The following is a 22416-nucleotide window of genomic DNA, read 5'->3' as shown; positions in this document are numbered from 1 at the left end:
GTTATATCCTCTTTTTAATGTTCTACTAACATAAAACAGTCTTAAGGTAAAAGGAGTGTAGTTTCTTAAATGTTCAGTTTTAAAGGGAAAGATAAATTAATATAGATGAACTCTGTGTTGTCTGATAAAAGAGATAAAGATCAATAGAGAAATTATAGTTTATGATGGTAGTCAGCTCCTTCTTCCCCCTCAAGCCACGACACTGAATTTAGCCTCAGTTTGTTCTTGCCATTCAGTCTAGCTAGAGCTTACAAAAAATACAAAACCCCCAAATTTGGATTCAAATTTCACTTCTTGTACCCTTCACCAGACACACCCCCACATGGTGATTACTAATGATTATTAAAATACTCTTTGGGCTCAGTATGCAAAAAGGACATCTTTTTCCTGGGACCAGGACAATCTTTAGCCTGTAGGAGAAGTCTCTGTTTAATGCAGAGCTGTGGAAGGTTTACAATTAAGTGATGGTAGGTGTTATATTCATTTATTGAAAAGGAAGCCTTGTGGGATTAAGCTTAGAGGAAAGAATTTTTGTTGTTGCTGTTCAGCCCAGTCTTTTTCATAAAAAATGCTTGTGGCAGGGTATAGTGGCTCACACCAGTAATCCCAGTACTTTGGGAGGCCGAGGCAGGAGCATAGCTTGACCCCAGGAGTTCAAGACCAGCCTGCGCAACATAGTGAGACCCTGTCTCTAAAAAAAGAAAAGAAAAAAGCTTGCCTCCTTTCTTCCTGAGTATTCATCAGTTATAATATGACAGTCTGTGTTTGAATAAATGAAAGACTTCTCTAGAGGATCCCTTGGGTGCCTGTGATATAAGAAACACCAGGTCTTTTACATGTGACCTTTGCCTCAGTTTAGGGCTGTCAGTTTTTTGGGGGGCCTTTTGTCGAAGGAAAAGGTGTATTGATACATTTATTCCTATGGCGTTGTCCTGTTATAGTTCATTTCAACATAGATGCAGGTATTTATTTCAAAGTACACAAATGAAGAAATTGTGTTTGGGTGTAATGAGTTGTGCAGTGTCCATTTCATCCTCATTTCATTCCTCCACTGCCACGAACCCCTGAGTAGCTTCTGTTGCTGTTGCTGCCCTAATATCAGCCATGTTCCTAGTGGCAGCTTAGGCTCTGCTTGACAGTACCTCTAGCTCCTGAAGAAAAACGAAGTTATTATCCCTTGCCTCCCCAGAGTTGCTAGAAAAGATTTAACAACTGGTGAAAAAAATGGAGCTGATTATCATAGTAGTAAAGTGGTTCATCTACTCGTTTAATGGAATTACAGGTTTTATGGGGACCATAAAGGTTTTCCGATTCTTTGGACCAGATAATCATGATGAATTTGGAGAAGAGCTTTTAGATCAGTGCAAGTCAAGCATTTTCCAAAAAATATTCTTCCAATTTAAATGTTTTTAAAGTAGATCTACTGAAGTTAACTTTTTCTAAGAACAAGGCTCCATTTAGTTCCCTTGGTGTGATTTGGTTCCCTTGGTGTGATTAAGTTCGAAATTTTGTAATTTCGAACTTAAAAATCCCTATTAGGAGTCAATGGCTTAGTGTTTTGCATGCATGTAAGGGAAAACCTGTATATCTCCAAATGTGAAATTATAGTGACTGACGACATACTTCTGTAAATCCAACACAGCCAACTTTTGTCCAGTGATGCAACACATCAGGTTTTTTTTTTTCTTGCATTGTTTGCATGTAAGGGCATGTGGTACAAAGTATGTTTGTTTGTTTGTTTGTTTGTTTAGACAGAGTTTTGCTCTCGTTGCCCAGGCTGGAGTGCAATGGCACCATCTCGGCTCACTGCAACTTCCCCTCCGCCTCCTGGATTCAAGTGATTCTCCTGCCTCAGCCTCCTGAGTAGCTGGGATTACAGGCGCTCACCACCATGTCTGGCTAATTTTTTGTATTTTTAGTAGAGTCAGGGTTTCACCATGTTGGCCAGCTGGTCTCGACTCCTGACCTTAGGTGATCCACCTCCCTCGGACTCCCATAGGGCTGAGATTACAGGCGTGAGCCACTGTGCCTGGCCAAAGTAGCCACTGCTTTCTAACAGTAGAATAACGCTTAGCTCAATGAAATGATCATGCTTTGAGAGGCACATGGGCAAAAAGAGCTCATATGAGAAAAATATTTACGTATCATATGTCATCCTCATTCTAGGTCATATGGGTAAGAATAGATTATTAGGAGGAATCTCCACATTTGAGAATTACTATTTTTTTTTTAACTTTAGTTGAGGTTTTGGAAGCTAAAAGTTCATTTATGAATGATGCAACGTATTAATTTTTTTATTTGCTGTTCAAAAGCATTTAACTATTATTGCTTGATTTTGACCAGACATATATAGGATGATGAATGGAATGAAAAAACATGATAGCAAGAAAAGAACATGGAAGTCTGGGTCATCTTACACCCTTGTTTTATACATTAGATAGAAAAACCGATGCCCAAAATGGTGAACTGATACAACTCAGGTTCTAGATGAGATTCTTATAAACTGATAACTTCCAGTATTTGAAATTCAGGCATTTAGAGTCTGGGAACTTAGTATAAAGGAATTTGACCAGTTTTGTTTTCTGTTCTTTAAGAAAACCAAGAGTGATTATTTTAAATTATACTAGTACTGTTCTTTTAGCTGTGTCCTGGCCAGGGAAGAAATAACTTAAATGTCTTTCATTTTACAGAGCATTTTCCTGTTCACTATTTAATTCTTTAAAAAATCCTTGTTGATAAGTAATGTAGATGGCTTTATTCTCACTTTGTAGATTAAAAAAACCAGTAAGTTTATGACTTAAGGATGTCACATACCAGTTAATATTAGAGATGCTCTAAAAGCTATGTTTTGGAGCTCCAAACCCCTATGCCTCAGAGTATAATATCTGTACAGCAAAGATGTCCATTGTTTGTATGTACAAGGTGGCCTGCATCAGGCTGCAGATGTGTGGAACAGGATGTGCTCTTCCTGTCTTTTCTCCAGTCACTTCCATTTATATGCCTCAAGAAGGCTGAGAGACGAGGTGTGATGTCCTTGGTCATCAAATAGAACAGATACAACTAGCACACATGGACAGAATTGACAGTTTTGTTATTTTCCACCCTCTCCTAGACCAGCTTGGTTTAACCTTTGAATTTTTTTTTTTTTTTTTTGAGATGGAGTCTCGGTCTGTCACCCAGGCTGGAGTGCAGTGGCACGATCTCGGCTCATTGCAAGCTCTGCCTCCCGGGTTCACGCCGTTCTCCTGCCTCAGCCCAGGTGCCCGCCACCACGCCCGGCTAGTTTTTTTTTTTTTGTATTTTTTAGTAGAGATGGGGTTTCACCGTGTTAGCCAGGATGGTCTCAATCTCCTGACCTCGTGATCCGCCCACCTCGGGCCTCCCAAAGTGCTGGGATTACAGGCGTGAGCCATCATGCCCGGCCTAACCTTTGAATTTTTAGTTTCAAATCTTTTTTGTTTGTTCATTTGTTTTTTGTTAAGAGGCAGGGTCTTGCTCTGTTACCAGGCTGGAGTGTAGTGGTATGATCATAGCTCACTGCGGCCTCAACCCTGGAGCTCAAATGATTCTCCCACGTCAGCCTCCCAAGTAGCTGAGACTATAGGTGCACGCCACCATGCCTGACTTTTTTTTTTTCTTTAATTTTTAAATTTTTTGTAAAGATGGCATCTTGCTGTGTTGCTCAGTCTACTCTCAGATTCCTGGACTTAAACAATCTTGTTTCCTCATCCTCTGAAAGTACTGGAATTAAGTACTTGTGCCACCACGCCTAATCCAGTTCTTTTCTATCTGAAGAGAACTGTGTTTTCTTAGCCTAGGGGATACTGGTGTTTAAATATAAATATGACTCTGACTTTTTAGGACTATAAAATTTGCTTCCTTTAAGTAGTAGCAACCTTTTCTGGAGATGATTTAAAAGATTGTTAAGGCTGACTGGGCGCAGTGGCTCACCCCTGTAATCCCAGCAGTTTGGGAGGCGGAGGCTGGCAGATCACCTGAGGTTGGTAGTTCCAGACCAGCCTGACCAGCATGGAGAAACCCCTCTCTACTAAAAATACAGAATTACCCGGGTGTGGTGGCGCATGCCTATAATCCCAGCAGTTTGGGAGGCCGAGGCTGGCAGATCACCTGAGGTTGGTAGTTCGAGACCAGCCTGACCAGCATGGAGAAACCCCTCTCTACTAAAAATACAGAATTACCCGGGTGTGGTGGCGCATGCCTGTAATCCCAGCTACTCGAGAGGCTGAGGCAGGAGATTGGCTTGAACCCGGGAGGTGGAGGTCGCACCATTGCACTCCAGCCTGGGCAACAAGAGCGAAACTGTCTCAAAAAAAAAAAAAAAAAAAAAAAAAGATTGTTAAGGCCAAGCATGACAGCTCATGCCCTATAATCCCAGTACTTTGGGAGTCACAAGGCAAGAGGATCACTTAAGCCCGGGAGTTCAAAACCAGCCTGGGCAACATAGTGAGATACCATCTCTATAAAAATAAAAAACTTTTTTTTAAAAAAAGGTGGTTAATACAGTCAATTAAAATACCAAGAGTTAAACTTCTTTTTAATGACGCATTTTGTTAGGTACCATTTAATTGTCATATTTTGTTCAGTTAATAGTTAAAAACTTTGAACAATTAAATTAAAAACCAAGAAAAGGTATAACTTCTGTGTGGGTGTGTGTTTATGTGTGTGTGTGTTTTTTGGTATGTATGGCACTCCAGTGTTATTTGTAGTTGTGTAGGCATTATTGGCACTTTGATCATCAGTGATGTACTTAAAGGACATCATTATTTACTCATCTTCTCTTCCCCTCTTCCTCATCCTTCATTAATGACCTCACCTTCACTGGGTGCTAAGCCTTCTTCAAGCACGCTTTCAGTTAGTCCTCATAACAACATTATTAACCATCTCTGTTTTATAGACGAAAAAGTGAGGCTGTGAGATAACTTACCCAAAGCCACAGAACCGATCATTTTTTGAGTTGTCTCTTTTACAACACAGAGTTTATGAGGACTTAGTATATAGAGAAAAATGGTTAATAGCTGGAGAAAATACCTTGGAGATGATAAATGTAAGAAAGTTTGTTACTATGTGGCCTTGTGCAGTTGTTAAAAAGCCCATGGAAGCATGGTTTGGATTTCTAGTTCACATGGTACCACAAGTACCAGGGCCCTCAAGTTTTCTCTGCAGAAGACTGAATGTGAATGCCCTTAGGAGGCACAGGCCCACTCCAGTAGAACTAGGACCCAACATTTACTGTCTGAGTCTTAGTGCTTCACACTCACCTGCCTGGCTCTTGGAAGAATTTGAGCTATAAACTGTTCACAAAAAGGGAAAAGCTTCCTTTATTGAGAAATGTCACTTAAGTGGAATCCATTTCTCTCTGACAGTTCAGGGAAAGTGAAAGATTGCTGTCACTAACTGCTGGCAACTTACTGAAATTGTTAAAATTTACAGTTGATTGTCTTCAGTACTCCAATACTTAAGTATTTGGCACTGAATATATATATATATACTATATAGAATATTCTATATAGTATATAGAATATTCTATATAGTATATAGAATATTCTATATAGTATATAGAATATTCTATATAGTATATATAATATTATATATAATATGTAATATATAATATATAATATAATATGTAATATATAATATTATATATAGTATATATAATATATGTAGTATATATGATATTATATATAGTATATATGATATTATATTATATATGATATATATAGTATATTATTATATATAATATAATATATAGTATATTATATATAGTATATATAATATATTATATTATATATTACATAATATATATTACATATTATATATTACATAATATATATAATATATATTATATAATATGTAATGTATAATATATAATATATAATATATAATATGTATATTATATATGTATATATAATATACATATATACTACATAATATGTATATTATATATCATATGATATATAATATACATATTTATATATATGTATATATAATATACATATTTATATATATGTATATATAATATACATATATAATATACATATTATATATAATATATATATATGCTTTAATAGAAAAGGTTTCTGTCTTTGATTAGTGAAGAAGTAGATAGAAGTTGAACCCAAAGCAGTACCTCTCAGTTTCTTTGTTGGTTTTATCTAAATGTTGGCCCTTCCTCAATGTCACTGTCGTAGGTCTGTTGCTCTTCTCATCTGCATTCTCTTTGAAGATGATCGCATCTGTTTCCATGGTGTTAATACCATTTGTGGGCTGGTGACTACCACATTTATATCTGTAGCTCTGTATTCTGAGCCACAGATCTATATGTCCAGCTGTCTACATCACTACCTAAATGTCTGTTGACATCTCAAATATAACTGGCCCTAAACCAAACTCATTATCTTGTCTAATCTTTCCTGACCGTACTGAAAGATAGATCATATGGCCTGTGCTTCATTCAGTTTTCTTTCTTGTAAAATGTGGTTGCAGGGTGAGGGTGAGGGAATAAATATTCCTTTTGGTTTATGGCTGTCCTTAGGGGCTCTGGGGTCGGTGACAGAAATTACCCTGTGTGTAACTTTCTGTCTGTGTTTAAATGAACATCATAAATATCTTTGAAAGAAAGTAGAAGGCAACAAGAAATTTTGTAAGGTCTATGTAAAAATAGAATTAAGTTCTCTAATCTTACTCTAGCAAATAGTAAGGATTTTTGCCAATGTATGTAACCTTCCAGCTTTTCTTTTTGCAGCAGCTGCTGGAGCCATTATCCTCTCTCTGCCAGGCTTCCTACTCATGCTACTTGTTAATTGCCAGGGTCTACAACAGTGGGGCCCACAGGCTTTATCCTGCCTCGCGGTGACCTGGGGATGACCCTTCTGTCTCTAAAATTTTGTCACTCTTCTTTTTAATTTTTAAAAGTGTCTCCAGCTGGGTGCGATGATGTGTGCCTGTAGTTACGGCTACTCTGGCAGCTGAGGTGGGAGGATCACTTGAGCCCAGGAGTTCAAGGCCATAGTGCACGAAGATTGTGCCTGTGAATAACCACTGCACTCTAGCCTGGGCAACAGAGAGAACTTGTCTCTTGAGGGAAAAAAAAGTGTTTTGTAAATGCAGAAGCCTGAGTTACTTTATCTCATTTCCCCCCATAGTCTGTATCTAGTTGGTCACTAGATCCTACCGGTTTCTTTGCAGAAGTCCTCTCCAAATGCTTCCGTCAGAACTCGCTGTACTGCTTTCATTCTGTCATTCCTCGTCTGCCCTCAAATATTGTTCACTAGCCTCTCTTCCTGTTCCTCCGCCCTTTGCATCATCCCCAGAATTATATTCCTAAAAGAGACTCATTAATGTAGCTTAAAACAGGTCGTTCACAGTCTGGTGGTCCTCTTTATCTAAAGTCCTCACTGATCCTGCCATTTCTGGCTCTTTTACCCTTCTTATCTTCATAATGTGTACTTCCCTCTGCCTGGACCTCACTGAGAAGATGCCATGTCCCCTGCATGCTGCCCTTACCACCCCACTGCAGAGGGTCCTGCTGCCTTCTAGAGCACCGTCTAGACCTTTGTACCAGAGACTCAGTGCTTTTCACTCCACTAGCTCGAGACACGAGGAGCTTTAACTGTCTCATGTTCACGTTTCTGGTGCCTAGCACATTCTTTGGCCTATAGACACAAATTTTATTTGAATAAAGATTTTTATTTCTTTCCCAGTTGGTTAGGAAATACTAAGAAAAAAAGTTGTGTGTTTTTTTTTTTCCCCTGTCAAGCTTTTCTTTATTTCATGGAGAGGGCAGGGAAAGGGGGCTCAGTCTTTCTTGGCAGCGGCTTTCCTCATGGCGGCCAGGACGTTGCTCAGCTCCTCCCGCTTCCTCTTGGCGCGGATGTGCGCCCACACCCTTTTCTTAATGAACTTGAGGGCCCGTTTGTCCTTGGAGACCTTTCAGTAACTCCTTGGCGTGCTGCTTGTACGGGGCGAAGCCACATGCCTCCCGGATCATGTCCCGCACAAACTTGGTGTGTTTGGTCAGACGCCCGCGGTGGCGGCTGTGCCTGGGCTTGCTCACGTTATTGGTCACCTTTTGGCCCTTGTTGAGATCCACGGCCATAGGGTAGCGCAGAGCCAGGGCTGCTGCTCTCCAACGGCGGCCCTGGCGGAAGGGCTGGAGCTGGCGCCGCGTGGAACTCTGGAATTTTGTTGTTGTTGTTGAGACGGAGTCTCGTTCTGTCGCCCAGGCTGGAGTGCAGTGGTGCGATGTTAGCGCGCTGCAAGCTCCACCTCCCGGGTTCAAGCGATTCTCCCGCCTCAGCCTCCCGAGTAGCTGGGATTACAGGCGCGCGCCTGGTACCATGCGCAGCTAATTTTTGTATTTTTAGTAGGCACAGGGTTTCACCATGTTGGCCAGGCTGGTCTTGAATTCCTGACCTCAGATGATCCACCAGCCTCGGCCTCCCAAAGTGCTGGGATTACAGGCGTGAGCCACCGTGCCCGGCCCTGTATTTTTTAATAGGAAATATTGGACAGTATCTTCTTGTTTTACTGCCTTCTGAACAGCCTTGCAAATGTTTCTTTTTATAGCTGTTTTACCCCAACTTCTCTGTGTTCTCATGGATTCAGTGGGGTCTCCAACTACTACGGTGGTTTTGGTTGGCCTGGAAAAGCCTCCTGACCAGTGGACGGGACTTGGGCCCTCTACCCCTGCCAGCTCTTCAGTCCTCCTCGTGAGGCTTCTTTATGGCAGCTTTCCTTCTAGAAGTTCCCACTCAATGCTTGAAATACCCACAAGTTCTGAACCTTGGAGGCACGCTCAGCTTATTAATGGCAGAGTTGGGACTTCAACTTAGTTACCTTGGCTGTTTCTCTTCCATTTTATTGATGGCAGCAGCCAGAATTCCCGGCAAAGTTCTCTGGATTGGACTGGTAAGTTTTGTTCATTCCACTTCTCACGTGTAAATTTAGATAATCTGCTGGGCTGCAGATACTTATTGTGTTATGGTTTAGAGATAATAACATCTTTGTAACTGAAATTAAAATTTTTTTTGTCTTGCTGCAAATTCAGTCTATTGTAATTCTCAACTTTCTTCACAGCCCTAAATTTACCATTCGTTATTTGAGATTGCTTGGTATGTGGGTTTTTTTTTGTTTTGTTTTGTTTTTTTTTTTTTTTGAGATGGAGTCTCTCTCTGTTACCCAGACTGGAGTGCAATGGTGCGGTCTTGGCTCACTGCAGCCTCCGCCTCCTGGGTTCAAGGCATGCACTACCACGCCCGGCTAATTTGTGTATTTTTAGTAGAGATAGGGTTTCACCATGTTGGCCAGGCTAGTCTTGAGCTCCTGACCTCAGGTGATCTGTCTGCATTGGCCTCCCAAAGTGCTGGGATTACAAATGACTTTAGGATTTTAATTTTAATCTTGCCACCTTTGATCCTGTCTCAGGCTCTTCAACTGTGAAGCGTCATCATCTAGATTTAGAGAATTAAGATTAGAATGTAGGCGGGGTGCATTGGCTCACATGGAAGTAATCCCTGCACTTCCGGAGGCTGACGGGGAAGGATTGCTTGAAGACCAGCCTGGGGAACATAGGGATTCCCCTTATCTACCCAGATAATAAAAGAAAAAGTAGCTGGGATGGTAGCGGGCCTGGAGTCCCAGCTACTCTGGAGGCTGAGGTGAGAGGATCACTTGAGCCCAGGAGTTGGAGTCTACAGTGAGTTAGGATCATGCCAGTGTACCCCAGCCCGAGTGACAGAGTGAGACCGTGTCTCTAAAAACGAAGAAGAAGAAGAAAAAACCATTAGAATGTTAAGATATCCAGGCTTTTTGAGCCCTGGCCTTACCTTCTACCAGAATTAATAAAATACAGAAGTAGATGTATATTTGAAATGCTACTTCTGTGGTAAGCTTTAGGCTTTTGTAGCTTTCCATTCCTCATGTTCAGTTGATAGCTGCAGTCAAGCCAGAGGTCACTCTAAGGATTGGAGATCTGGCTTGCCTCAAGACTCAATGGTGAGCATGGTTCAGTGGCTCTTTTGGATCAGTCTGGGCCCTCTCTTGAATGCAGATGAGGTAAAAATAGGTGATTCATTTCAGGTTGGCAAGAATAAACTCTAGATTGTTTTTGTCACTTGTTTCAGATTAAACATGTGTGCATGCACACCTGCCTCTGAGTAGGTCCTTGTGTATATTGCAGAACCTAATAATGATCACTTGCTTTACTTACTGTCGAGTTTTATGTGCCATTGCTTATACATTTCCAGCTGCTGCTTTTTATTTATTTATGTATGTATGTATGTATGTATGTATGTATGTATGTATTTATTTATTGAGATGGAGCCTCGTTCTTTTGCCAGACTGGAGTGCAGTGGGGTGATCTTGGCTCATTGCAACCTCTGCCTCCCAGCGATTCTCCTGCCTCAGCCTCCTGAGTAACTGGGAATACAGGTGTGCACCACCACCCTGGATAACTTTTGTATTTTTAGTAGAGATGGGGTTTCACCATGTTGGCGAGGCTGGCCTTGAACTCTTGACCTCAAGCATTCCACCCGCCACAGCCTCCCAAAGTTCTGGGATTACTGGCGTGAGCCACTGCACCCTGCCAAATTTTCAGCTGCTTTCTCACAAGCAGGCAAAGGAAGAGGGGATGTATGTTAGATTAACTTAGAGCTCTAAGGTTGAAGGGTCATTTGATATCATATTCATTTTATAGATGAAATCACAGACTTAGAAATGTTGCCTGCCGTCAACCAGCTGATAATGACATAAGATCAAAATGACAATGGGAATATTTAAATTTTTATTTTAAATATATGTTGAATTTGACCTGATCCTTGGGCTTGTTGGAGTAAGATTATGAGGTAGAATATGGCAGACTGTAAAAGTGGCCCCAGTGACCTTTTCTTGGTGGGAACATTTCCTCCTACTTTTCTTCAGCGTTTATGTTCATCTGTAGGGGTAGTAGGGGGAGTAGCTGATAGTAATGCCAATCTATGAGAAGATGTCTGGTCATTTTGCTGGGAGAGGTGATGTGGAGCGTGTGAAGGGAGAAAGATGAGAGTTGCGGTGGTAATGAAATATCATGTCTGACTCGATCTTCCTGTACAGAATCATGGTTTCCTGTAAAGGAAGAGATTGTCGCGTGATGATAGATTTGTAGATTGTTAGAGCTGAAAGCAGCAAAATATATTGGAAAGAATATATGGGCTTTGGAGCCAGGGACCAGAAGCTAAATTCTGGCAAGTTGCCTAACCTCATTGTGCTAGTTTTCGTAATCCTTATAATAAAGATGATAATGCTCACCTCATGTAGGGTTGTGAGGATTTAAGGGGACAGTGCATATAAAGTAGATACTGAAGAGGGGTGGATGGTATGAGGGACAACTTGGTTTAGAGGAATGATCACATGCTTTGGAGTCAGGCAGGATTTTCATATGAACTTGGTCACTGATGTTTACCTAGGGCAAATAGGTAACCTTCTCCGGAGTCCAGTTTCTCTATAATGCATACACATTTTGAGCTTTAACTGAAATAATGTACATAACTGTTTAGCACAAGATACCTATTCAATAAGTGGTCTAGGAGCTGGCGGATGCTTTAAAGAAGGAACATCTAAATTTAGCTTTACAGTCCTGTTATATACCTCAATATGTCACCATCTAATTTTGGCATCAAAATTAGAGTTCCTTAGAAACAACATTTAAAAAGTTTACATCCTTTTCTTACCATGCAGCCCCTTTTAAAGCTAATTTATTTTTTTTTCTGACACCTTTTCTGTGCTTTCACTTAAGAGTTCTTACATCTTTTTGCTTTCAATCCCTTCCCTCCAATTTTGTAAAAATGATACTGGAACATTTTTAAAAAGCAGGCAAATGAAGTCAGAATAATAACAATAAAACATTGCAGGCTGTGAACTGGCATAGTACTGACAAAAGTTACTTTATAAATATTTAGCAGATAGGTATTTCAGTACATACTGGACGAGTATTTTATTTGTGGAAATTGAAGGCCCATAATAAATTGAGCATATTTAATATGCAACATAACAGAAAAAAATTGATGGTAAAAGTTGCCATTTCAAAGTACAATTCTTTCTCATCACCTATAGATCTTCCCATTTTTAGAGTCAAGTGAGGGTTCAAAGTTTGGTGTCACTTCTCCTTGTACTTTCTGAAACTACAATCTATGGTTAGGCTTTAAAATAAAAAAAAAACAAAACATTTTTTTTTTTCCTTTTCTTCTCCTCCTCCACTGCCCCCTAATTTCTGTCCAGGGAGGGTTTATATGTAGAAAACATAATAAATCACATGATTTCTATACCTCTTCTACATTCTTAGGACTCAGTTTAAAGAATTGTTTTAATGTATGTTCATTCCATACTTCCTCCAGATAGAACGATTATTTCACCATTGCTCCATGAAAGGATAAAAATAAATTTTACTTTTGACCATGCTATGGTCTGAATATGTTCCCCTAAAATTCGTGTATTGAATTCCTAACCCCCAATGTGATGGTATTAGGAGGTGGGGCTTTTGGGAGAGACAATTAGATCACCAACGCATAGCTCTCATGAGTGGGATGAGTACCCTTATAAAGAGGACTGAGAAAGGCCTGTTGCCTCTTCCACCATGAGGACACAGCTGGAAGGCCCCACCTTTGAGCTAGGAAACCAGCCCTCACCAGAATCAATCTGTCGGCACATTGATCTTGGACTTCCAGCCACCAGAACTGTGAGAAATAAATTTCTGTTTTTTATAAGTCACTCTGTGGTATTTTGTTATAGCAACCTAAACAGATTAAGACCTTTTATGTTGTGCCCAGTGTATTTGATCCAGAGGTTAGGTTATTCTGCTGTAAGTAGAATTTGATCAGTGGAGATAGGGAATTTCATCAGGATTCATCTTCAAAATAGAGTATTTTGAGAAAAGAGGTAAGAAAATAGCCTGTAGGTAAGTAGTTTCTGAGAAAGGCAGGAAGTCAAATCTGACACTGCTGCGAAGATCCTAGTTTAAAAGGATCAATGTTAAGCTCAGAGAATTGGCTTTCTTATTCTTATCAACCATGTATCACTGTATTTGAATCTAGACTTGGATTTTCCATACTTTAGTGGGGTTTCTGTTGTTGCTTTATATTGTGGAGTATTATTTTTAAATCAGACTCCGTCTAACCAGATTTTGTTAATTATGGCTTCATTTTTTTGTTCTCATCCCGGAACATCTTGTCAGCTCCTAGGAGTATGTTTGAAACAATATATTTTGATGTTCAGACTGTTTCCCTGCTTCCAGCATTTGTAAGGGCTCTGACCCACTTACAGAGGAAAAAACAAAGATGTATTATTTTGGTTGAGAAGGACTAGATGTAACTGCCTCAGTGATACCTTGATAATTTAAGAAAAATGTCCTTTGTTCTCTCTATATTTTTATTTGAGTGACCTATGCAAAGATAAATTGTAATGACTTTTCTTCTGACTTAATAGGAAGGAAGGAAGGTTATCTATATTTTGTGCTTTCTGATGTTAAATTGTAGCTTTTGTTTGAGAAGTTTTTCATAAAAATTTTAGGTCGCTTATAACATAGGAAGGTTTATCTTCTTGTTGCCCTTTTTAACAACTGGTTAAATTGTGCTATATAGGAAGAATTTATAATTCATAGCCTTTTCTGATGAATGGGACTATTTCTAAAGTAGGGTTTCCTAATCAGGAGGCTGGACTATTCAGATATGTAGGGCAATTGTACACTCTGGTTTGCCAGGGATGGCTGTGATTTATATGTGTTTTTTTGGCTTGCTTATTAGAAGTGGAATGAAGCCCCTTCATTCTTAGAAGTGTATTGGATGATAACTTTACCTGGCTGCCCGGGCCTGATGACTCCGTAGACCACAAGTTTGCTTACTGCCTTCGTGCTTTGTTCTTTTGTCAAGATGTCCATTTTGGAAGAAAGCTTAGAAGAGTGTGCTCCAAAATGGTCGTGGTTATTTCGGTCTAGGTGGTGGGGTTATAAATGATGTTACTTTCTTCATTGTGTTCATTTCTAATTTCCTACTGAAAGTGATTTTCTTATTAAAATCAAAACACAGAACAACAAATTTTCAGAAATTATTTAATTTTAACATAAATGAAATAATGACTGTGTAATGGTGAAGCTTGTCATTCAGGCTTCTGGGTTCCAAATACAAACTGACTGGCTATTTTATTTCTAGTTACAGTGATTGAAGTAGGTTGTGTAATAAAAGAGTGGGCGATGGGAGAGGCAGCAGCAGTGGGCAAACCACTGGATCAGCCTCGAGGCCATGGTGCTAGGTGTGTCTTGCCACTGAAGCAGAGTCCTTCCAGTGAATTTCCCCTGTAGTTTTGCTGCTTGTGACCTCGAGACTTCTTTGGAGAGTCACCACCAGTGGGCATGTTACAAACTGAGCCTAGGCCGTGGGCCCCTGCCTTGGCTACCTGGGAGTAAGGACAGACTGTACCTCCTGAGGCTCCTGGAGTGGGAAGCAGTGCTTTATGCTGACTCCTGTCCAAACTTTTTCAGCATCTTTTCTCACCCAAGGGATGGTGATGATGAGGATGATGATGATGATGATGATGATGATGATTTTGTTACCTTGACTATTGATCAGTTAGGACTTTGATGCACCTATAACCAAGAAGGAAAAATAGAAATATCTTGAGTTAATTGCCCTGGATGCTGCTTCCTTACGTTCTTCATGTTTGGCTTGCAGCTTTACCACCGCACTAGGATGTCTGATATCTGGTTGTAGACCCTATCCCCATTCGGTCTTTGTGATAACTCTGCTTATCTGTCAAGGTATTCAAGTTTTACAGTATGTATCATGGTCACAGCAAAAGCTTTGTGCCCTCTTCTAAGTTTTTTTTTCATTTTTCTAGTTAGAAGTTGAATTTGAGATTTAAGTAGTATTTAGAGTTCCTTTTAGAGATGAAAACTATCTGGGCCCCAGAAGAATGATCAGTTTAGACTGTTCACTCTTCTGAGCTTTGAGTTGTTTTAGTGAGGAAGATTTGTTTGATGAACGAGAATATCTGCACATTCTTCTCCTAGGAATTAGAACATGTCATTGAGCCAAGTAAAGGTGTAATGTGCTTTTCAGAATGTACTGAGAAGATTGCATAATTTAGTGGATCTTTTATTAGTAGACTTGCAGTGGGGAGTAGGAATATGCAGGATGTTATGACAAATAATAATGGTTAGATTTTCTATTCTGATTTTTCCTTTAATTTTTCAAATTAAAAAAAAATCATCTGGCAGCCTACAGAATGGTATTTAGAACATCACACCTTCCCAGACAGGATTTGGTCAGAAGCTAAGTTTGTGGGCTTTTGAGAGGTGTTGCATTTGATGCTGCTGCAGTATCTTGGGTTTCTAGTCATCTTTCAGAAAGCTGGTCATGTATGGCCTTCTGGCCTCTGGCCACTCTCCAGGCCCAGTGCCTGTCTTTACACAAACTTGACTTCCTAGTATCACCAACTATAATTTAAATCCTTAAGCTAATGTCTGTTGCTTTGGAGATGTTATGTCATATTCTGCATCTCTCAGCACTGTATGAAACAGTGTTCCCAAACTAGTCTTTTGATTCTGTCTATTTGTGGAGGTGGTTCATTGTGTCTTTTCATTTATTTAGTTTTTTGATAAAAATATTGAGACACTTTTTCTTGATTACTTAAATTTGGCATTTCACACCTGGTACCCATGGACTCTTCTCTTTGCTCCTGTTGTTGGTTAGGGTACACTGGTATGCTCTTGTCTTCTCTCTGGCAAGTGAACTACAGGTTGTTATAAGTAGTATCATTGAGGGGAATGGTGTTTGTTTTGTGTGTCAAAAATTTCTGAATTTCTCATCTTGGACCTGTCATTTACTAGGTATGTTATTTCCTGTATTGTCCTGAAATCTATTTCCTCATCTGTAAAACGGGAATAAAACCTATTTTCCCCCTTCACAGTGCCATTATATCAGAGGTGATAATACTGTCTGTTAGTGAATGTGCTGCCTGTAAGTGATAATTTACACCATTATTTTATGCACCACCAAGAAAGAAAAATCACTGCTAATTGAACTGTGATATACTGTTGATGGGAAGATGCACTCTGTTATCAGAAATTGTGAAAAAATACATATTAGAATAAATGAAATATGTTATGTGAAAACACTACTGTCCATAATGCTGTCAGTGATATTTTAAAAACCACAAATCCTATAATGTCATTTCCCTGCCCTAAACTCCTGAAAGATAAAATCAACCTTCGTATGATGAACAGTGTCTAGCATAATCTAGATCAGAGTGTGGCATCTGCAGCACCTGAGTACTTGTTAGGAATGCACCTTCTCAGACCCTACTCCATTCCTCTGGAATCAGAAACACAGGGATGGAACCCAGCAACTGTACTGTAACAAGGTCTTGAGGAGACTCTGACATATACCGAAGTTTGAGAACCACAGATCTAAGTCAGGCCTATTTCAAGTTTCTTTCTTTTTGCTCTTCCTCTAATGTACCTATAGATGTTGGTATAGAAGTACTGCTAGAATATAAATGAATTCCCCTCTCCCCAAGAAATTATCCCCCGGAGAATAGTGCTGTGCAACATCTCTCATATTAAAGGGAAGTATTTCAATGACTTTATTTTGAATAGCCAAGAATTCTTTGTGATGACATAAATGGAAATGGTTTCAATCTTTTGTTAGTTTTAGATAATTTAGAGTTCACTAGTAGAAATAGTTTTTTTTAAGACATTTTAACACGTGTTTTGTTAATTATTTCTCACAGTTTCAAATGTTGAATGTTTCTCATGCCTTTTATAGATTATATGAAAAAGCAAAACAATAAGTGATTGTGATATAGAGAGGATATATTTGTTTGTGTATAAAACCAAATGGAAAAGCTAACTGACGGGAACGAGAATGAGTAGTTATTTTTGACTTGGGGAACACTTCCTTTGGCAATACCATACATATTTAAAATGCATGCACATGCACACACACATGCACACACACACACACAATCCCAGACAATGTAGAAGTGAAAATGCTGCATTTCAGAAAACTGACTTTAGACTAAAGAGATGGCTTTACTGATGAGTACAATGATGATAAAGGTGCATGTGATAAAACATTTGAAATAAACTTGCTTTGTGACAATGGGAAATACAGTCTTTCCAAATAATCTATAACATGAATTTAAATATATATGTACTTGAATTAAACATTAAATATTATAAGCAAACATTTGACTGTTTTATCTCTATTCCTACAAGTTTACAAAATTTTGGTGGGAGCCGTTGCCAAATAATACTTGTAGTTTCCAAAAAATTACATTACCCTGTCTGCCTCAGATGGTCTCCCACAGAGGTATCTAATCTTTTGGCTTCTCTGGGCCACATTGGAAGAAGAAGAATTGGCTTGGGCCACACATAAAATACACTAACACTAACGATAGCTGATGAGCTTAAAAAATTGCAGAAATAACCCATGTTTTAGGAAAGTTTGTGAATTTGTGTTGGGCCTCGTTCAAAGCCGTCCTGGGCTGCATGCGGCCTGTTGGACAGGCTTGGTCTAACACCTCTTTCTTCTTGTGGAATTCATGTGTTCTTTGAAATTCTGTTACCATCTTTTCCATGTCTGTGATGCCCTCTTTTCTTACCCAAACTGAACCTTTTTTTTTCCTGCCTCATATAGCATGTGGTGAATCTTATATCAGCACACCTATCTTCGTTGCTTTGGTGCTTTTCTGCTTGCTGCTTTTCTTCTTCTAATGTGTAAGTTATTTTAAGGCTGCCTCTCCAACGCAATACATAGCTAAGTGGTTAAGATCCTGGGCTTTGTAGACAGTCTTTGTTTGAAGGATGGTTTAGTTACTATTTAGTTATATACCATTGGGTAAGTTACTTAATGTTTCTCAGTCTCTGGAAATTGATAATAATTAGTTTGTTTGCTGCATTATTTTACGGGTTGAAGTGGCACATGGTAAGCATCAGTATAGCCTGTTATTAAATTTTGTCTTCATGGTGTTTAGCACATCGTAGAGATCCAGGAAATATTTCTTAAATGAGATAGTAGAAGTTTCTCTAATGATCTGTCGGTAGATTGAAAAGCAATAGCAATCCATTGATGAAATATTAGTATACATTTCAAAAATCTCTTTACTGGTTAATATATTTGCATTGTTTTAAACAGTATTTAATTCTGTCCCTTTGTTTAAAACAAACAAAAAACACCCACAATCTCATCTTCCAGTGGCAGCTACTAGTATAAATCTTTGTAGTCTTTTTCTTTTTACATAAATGAAATTACTAAAATAATCAGTCTCATTTACCTTATTATAACTGGTGCAGCAAAGGTGTTCTTCATGCGAATCTGTTTAAAACAGGGATCTACATTTTGTGTAAGTCATAAAAAATTTAATTGGGCCTTATTTTAATAATAATAGATACTAATTATTAAAATGAAATTAGTTTTATTTTAATATTTAACAAAATTTATCACTGTTGGATCTGTTAGTTTATAGAATGAACAAAGAATTCACCCAAATATTGTTTCTCTTGTAATAGTTTCCAAAAAAATGTGGTTTTTTACTTATTTTATTTTTATTTTTATTTTCATTTTTCATTTTTTTTGAGACGGAGTCTTGCCGTGTCGCCCAGGCTGCTGGAGTGCATTGGCTCACTGCAATCTCTGACTCCCAGGTTCAAGCAATTCTTCTGCTTCAGTCTCCCGAGTAGCTAGGATTACAGGTGCACATCACCATGCCTGGCTAATTTTTTTTCTTTGCATTTTTAGTAGAGACAGGATTTCATCATTTGGCCAGGCTGGTTTTGAACTCCTGACCTTAAGTGATCCACCAGCTTTGGCCTACCAAAGTGCTGGGGATAACAGGTGTGAGCCACCACGTTCAGCCCATATTTTATTTTTACAGGAATTATAAAGGAACTATTTTGTAAAAGTAGTTGAGAGCTTCACCTCTTTTCCAGTGATCTCTAATTCTCTCATATGCAAGTTCTCCATTAAAGAGCCTGTCAGTCCATTATCTTTGTTGATATTGTCTTCTACAGTTGTTAGTTGATCTGCTGGATTCTTATTTGCCAGTACCCTTGGCTGTTACTAAGGTCATCAAGGCTTTTATTGCTACCATGAAGTCTTGCATATTTTGTAAGGTTTTCAGGTTTATTGAATTGTATCTGCATCCTCTTGTCGACTGCTTAGTTTCAGATGCGATTAGGTGTTTTCAGGGTGGTGTGGCTATAGACAGCTGCTCAGTTTCTATCAAAGAGTATTAATTGACCTGTGCCTTCATTAAACTCCTTCCTTCCCTTTACTTCCCCTCCCTCCCTCCCTTCCTCCCTCCTTCCCTCCTTCCCTCCCTCCCTCTCTCCCTCCCTCTCTCCCTGCCTCCCTCCCTCCCTCTCTCCCTGCCTCCCTCCCTCCCTCTCTCCCTCCCTCTCTCCCTCCCTCTCTCCCTCCCTCTCCCTCTCTCTTCTCTCTTCTCTTTTCCTTTCTTTCCCTCCCTCCTTTCCTTTGCCCAGGCTGGAGTGCAGTGGCGTTATCTCAGCTCACCGCAACCTCTGCCTCCCAGGTTCAGTGATCAAGTTATTATCCTGCCTCAGTCTCCTGAATAGCTGGGATTACAGGCACCCGCCACCACACCCACCTAATTTTTGTATTTTTAGTAGAGACGAGGTTTCACCATGTTGGCCAGGATGGTTTCGATCTCTTGACCTCGTGATCCGCCCGCCTCAGCCTCCCAAAGTGCTGGGATTACAGGTGTGAGCTGCTGCACCTGGCCATCTTTTAAATTTTTTTTATTGTTGTTTTTTTTTTTAATGGGGAGAGATATTTGAAAAGGGTCTCTGGTTTTATTAATGGTTATTTCACATGTGAATATTTCTGTTACTGTTTTTTGTTTTGTTTTGTTTTGCAGCCTTTTCACTTTAGAGACTTAGATTACAAGTGTTTGAATAACGATAATATCCTAAGTACAAATTTTTATTGCCGTTTTTGTTTTACTTTTGTACTTAAAAACTCTTTGCAAACTTGATCTTTTTTTTTTTTTTTGAGATGGAGTTTTGCTCTTGTTGCCCAGGCTGGAGTGCAATGGCGTGATCTCGGCTCACCGCAACCTTTGCCTTCTGTGTTCAAGCGATTCTCCTGTCTCAGCCTCCCGAGTAGCTGAGATTACAGGCATGTGCCACCATGCCTGGATGATTTTGTATTTTTAGTGGAGACGGGTTTCTCCATGTTGGTCAGGCTGGTCTTGAACTCCTGACCTCAGGTGATCTGTCCATCTCCCAAAGTGCCGGGCTTACAGGCATGAGCCACTGCGCCCGGCCTGCAAACTTGATCTTAAAAATAAATTTTAGTCTGGGTGTGGTCGTTCATGCCTTGAACTCTTAAAGCAGGCAGATTATATAGGCAAGAGGATTGCTTAAGCCCAGGAGTTTGAGACCAGTCTAGGAAACATAGCAAGACCCCATCTCTACAAAAGGTAAAATTTCCTGGGTGTGTTGGCAAGTGCCTACGGTTCCAGCTACTCAAGAGGCTGAGGTGGGAGGATTGCTAGAGCCCAGGAGTTCAAGGTTACAGTGAGTTATGATCACAACACTAGACTCCAGACTAGGTGACAGAGTGAGACCCTGTTACCAAAAGAGTAAACGGACAACCTACAGAGTGGGAGAAAATATTTGCAAATGATGTATCTGACAAAAGTTTAGTATCCAGCATCTATAAAGAACTTAAACAAATTTGTAAGAGAAAAACAATACCATTAAAAAGTGGGCAAAGGACATAGACACTTTTCAAAAGAAGACATACATGGGGCCAATAAGCATGTGAAAAAAAGTTCAGTATCTCAGATCATTAGAGAAATGTAAATCAAAACCACAGTGAAGTATTATCTCACATCAGTTATAATGGCTATGGTTAAAAAGCCAAAAAATAACAGATGCTGGCGAGATTGCGGAGAAAAGGTAACATTTATACACTGTTGGTGGGAGCATAAATTTGTTCAGCCACTGTGGAAAGCAGTATGGTGATCCCTCAAAGAGCTAAAAACGGAACTACCATTCGACTCAGCAATCTTATTAGTGGGTGTATACGTAGAGGAATATAAGTCATTCTACCATGAAGACGCATGCATGTGGATGTTCAGTGCAGCACTGTTCACAATAGCAAAGACGTGGAATCAATTTAAATGCCCATCAGTGACCGATTGGATAAAGAAAATGTAACACTATGCAGCCATAAAAAAGAAGAGATAATGTATTTTGTGGGAACATGGATAGACCTGGAGGCTATTAACCTTAGGAAAAGAATGCAGGAGCAGAAAACCAAATACCACGTGTTCTCATTTATAAAGGGGGAGCTGAATGATAAGAACTCATCAAATCAACACAAAGAAGGAAGCAACAGACACTGGGGTCTACTTGACGAGGGAGGGTGAAAATAGGAAGAGGAGCAGAAGAATTAACTGTTGGTACTAGGCTTACTACAATAATCTGTACAACAAACCTTAGTGACACAAGCTTACCTATATAACAAACATGCACATGTACCCCTGAACCTAAAAGTTAAAATAAAAAACACATTTTGTTTGCAATAAATTCAAGAATATTGCATTTATAGTATTAACAATATGTTGGCTGTCATAAACAATGATTTTTGATAATAGTTGTATACTTTTTTTTTTAACTGAAAAATGGTTGGTTTATTTTCTAGAAATAAATTCCTAAGAATCACAACATATGACAGAGATCATATAAATTCCTAAGACAAGAATCAACAAGATTTTTCATGCATATTGCCCAGTTATTTTAACAGTTGATGTTTGTCAACATGTGAGTGTCCATTTCAGCATTCCTTTATCTGTGTATATGATTGTCTTTAAAAACTGGGACAAATGTGAATGGTGAAGCAAGGGCACCTCATTGGTATACATGTCCTTTATAGGAAAAGAAATCTGGTCTCTGGGTAAATCTTTTTAGCTTCCTGTCTTTCTTCCTTCATCATGCTTAAGTGTGCTGGAGTAATCTTTCTAAAGCACATGGATGGTTTTGCCATCTCCCTATTCTCTATCTACTGCTTACTTGCTTTTTTGCCGATGTGAGAGCCTGGTGGTTATGGTCTCCAGTGTCGGTGTCCACCACGTTTGCAGCTACATTCGTTATATTTGACGTATGCCCTCCTGCTGCCCAGCTGGTGGGATGCAGCTGTTTGTCCGCCCTTTGTTCTCGTTACTACTCCCTCTAGCTGAAATGTTCCAGCCTTCATCTCTGTCAAAGTCTTCCACACCCTCCATATCCATCTTAGGTATCGTTCTCATTTGTACCTTTCTGTTTTATTAGAGGACTCTGTGGTTTTGGGCCCTCTTATCCTCAGGCATTCTTGCTTTGCTCAGGATGAGCATTACAGTGTTCGG

The 22416-nt window shown here is 39.4% G+C and overlaps 1 protein-coding gene and 1 pseudogene across 17 annotated transcripts in view; one reads left to right on the top strand and one right to left on the bottom strand.

The window, feature by feature from the left end:
* Positions 1-22416, top strand: part of SRPK2 (SRSF protein kinase 2) — a 292635-nt gene that overhangs the window by 149818 nt on the left and 120401 nt on the right. The window lies entirely within an intron of this gene.
* LOC129040782 (large ribosomal subunit protein eL36-like) overlaps positions 7687-22416 on the bottom strand; it is a 40272-nt pseudogene continuing 25542 nt past the window's right edge.

This window comes from Pongo pygmaeus, chromosome 6 (genome assembly GCF_028885625.2).
Source record: "Pongo pygmaeus isolate AG05252 chromosome 6, NHGRI_mPonPyg2-v2.0_pri, whole genome shotgun sequence".
In the NCBI taxonomy this organism is placed as follows: Eukaryota; Metazoa; Chordata; class Mammalia; order Primates; family Hominidae; genus Pongo; species Pongo pygmaeus.
Note: the sequence above shows the minus strand (reverse complement) of the source record. Positions and strands in the feature narration are given on the sequence as shown.